The sequence below is a fragment of the Lipotes vexillifer genome, unplaced genomic scaffold (genome assembly GCF_000442215.2).
Source record: "Lipotes vexillifer unplaced genomic scaffold, Lipotes_vexillifer_v1.1 scaffold4, whole genome shotgun sequence".
Taxonomy (NCBI): domain Eukaryota; kingdom Metazoa; phylum Chordata; class Mammalia; order Artiodactyla; family Lipotidae; genus Lipotes; species Lipotes vexillifer.
The window spans coordinates 4,333,830-4,336,447 of NW_006785876.1; the positions used below are offsets into that span (position 1 = coordinate 4,333,830).

The 2,618-nt window shown below is 37.5% G+C and overlaps 1 pseudogene; it reads right to left on the reverse strand.

The window, feature by feature from the left end:
* Positions 1-228: 228 nt before the first annotated feature.
* Positions 229-1,096, reverse strand: LOC103076457 (mitochondrial inner membrane protease subunit 1 pseudogene; annotated as a pseudogene).
* Positions 1,097-2,618: the final 1,522 nt, after the last annotated feature.

Genomic DNA, 2,618 nt, shown 5'->3' on the forward strand with positions numbered 1-2,618 from the left:
CTGATGGACTTTGGGAAATTATAAATTTCTTTTTCAGGATTAAACTAGAATTATGTGAGTTTTTAAGGCAAGGCCTTTGGGAACACAATATTTGCATAAAATGCAGCTGCCCTACATTTATTTATTTATTTATTTTTTATTTTTTATTTATTTAGAATAGCAAATAGTTTATTAGCAAGTACATGGTTTTCGTGACAATAATAAATACACTTGAACAGAAGACAGTAATCAAATCAAAAGAATAAATGCTTGCCAATCAGAAAATCTGTGGCCATTAGGGCTGTCATGTAGAAATCCAAAATCATTGAGTTCAAATCTTAAAGAAGATACATCTTCTTATGAGTCCATGTGGAACAGGTCCACAGTACCTGGAATCTGTAAAATTCTATAGATTATCACCTTCTAACCAAACATGACCCGTTGGCACCTAACTGCTTTTAAATAAACCTGATGGACTATTGAGAAGAATTTTGTCTCCTTCCAAACCAATTACTCTTTTACAAATATTTGATTTCGGATCACTCGGGCTTTTTTTTTTTTTTTTTTTTTTTTTCTTTCTGGAAAAGAACATATTTAAATGAGAAACAGTTCCACACTCTGATGAAAAGAAAAAGTTTTAGGTCATTTGTTTCAGTAAAATAGATGATAGAATTTATGGCCCCAATTTTCCATTATTTTCACCTAAGTGTCCCATTACATAAGGCGCAGCGAAGGAAGAAATTGGTCATAGAAATGTTAATGTTTTAGTATAATTTTGTGATTAAACTCATTTATCAAATAAGATTTTTAGCCATCATATGTTGCATCATACCAAGGACTTTGAATGGAATCTATCAGATTTTTTTTTCAGTGTTTTGCTATAGCATTTGGTTTCATGGCTTTTTGCAATCACAGTGTCACCTCTTTGGATACCATAAAAATGTCGACTAAAATTTTCTGCAAAGACGATATCTGAATTTTGAATTTTAAGCTCTGTTGATGGTTCAGAGCACATGACAACACCACCAAAGTATTCAAAAACACAATGAGTTATACAGCCAGACTGAATAATATAACCAACAAGCCGAAAGGTTTTTCCTGGAACACCACGAAGCATGGTTCTATGTAGACTCTGCCACCATTGGCCATATGTCTTTTCAACAATACATTCAGTTTTTAGGGTAGTTGCAGGGCTTCCAGAAAAAAACATCTAAAGCGTGTCTCAAAACATATATAGGTGATCCATGGTTTCAAGATTCCTCTAGCCCCAAAGAACCCTGGAAGGCTCTCGCCCAGTACTCAGGTGGCTCTTTCTCCACAGCTGCCCTACATCTAAACCCTGGATATTTATTAAGTATTCATTATACCTGTTTATGTGCTATTTGCTGGGGATATGAAGATGAATATGACAAGATTCGACAAGATTCATATTACAGTAGCACTGTAATATGTTTTTTACTGTAAGCTTCTAGAAGGTAGTCTGTTAGTAACATTTAGATTTGAAGTCAGTCTTTTAGTCCACTATACTTGAGCCATAACTTAATACCCAGAGTTCTTTACCACCACTAGCTGTGCAGTGGGAGAGAGTAGGCAGTTAAGAGCATCCTCCCATGCTGCAGGGCTTTGTTACTTCCAGAGTTTGGTATCTCTTGGACCACCTCAAAGACTTTTGAGAGCCAACCCACAGTCTCTTTTGATGCCATCCTTTGTTTAGACCTACTCTACCCAGCCTGGCACAGCATTGGCAGTTGAGATTAAAGGAGGATAAAGAGAGACCTGGAAATCTTTTCCCCAGGACCATCTTTGCATCAGTCAGACAACGCATACACAGGTCTTCTGTCAGTAGATTCCCGTTAGATCTCAAGATTTTGAGAGGCTTTTAGTAAACATGTTAAGCAGAAATTTTATCAGCCCTGAAAATTTTCAGCATGTGTATTTCTGGCTGCTTTTAAAATCTGTTGATGCTTCTCCAGCTTGAGCGCTCAGACCACCCAAGATTACTTCTGCAGATCCCAGTTTCAGAAACACCAATCTGTGTATGATTAATGGTTCTATAGTCAGTAAACTTAGGATCATTATCACTATGTTGGAATTTATCTTAAAGAAGTTTGATATATTTATCAAACAATATTTATCACTATTCTCTTGCTTGCTAAAATAATCATGAATGTCTTGCTTTCTATGGATCCTTGTGTTTCCATTTTCAGTTTGACCACCATTAAAGGTCATTCCTTTACAGCACACAACAAATCACTGAGTTCTGGAGTTGGATAAGTTAAATGATTTTCAAACTTTTTTTCCCAGTTAAGAGTTCTATCACTGAGTTAAAGGGGAGAAGTGGAGCGTTACAGTGCCTCTACCACCAACCTTTAGGCCTCCAAGACAGCTCCTGGACCCCTCGGAGAATCCTAGGTCCCCGAGGATCAAAGTTTTTAAATCACTGATGTGGCTATTAATTTCATTTAAAGATGAGAAAACAGGCCCTGAGAGATTGGAATTTGTCAGTAATCACAAGCCTAGTCAATGTCTGTATCCAGAACAAGCCCTTTCCAAATTCAGTGTCCTCCCCACCCCCACCCCCGACCTGTACATGTCCCCAGCCCCTGTAAAGCCTGGCCAGACTTCTCCCTGACCCCCCA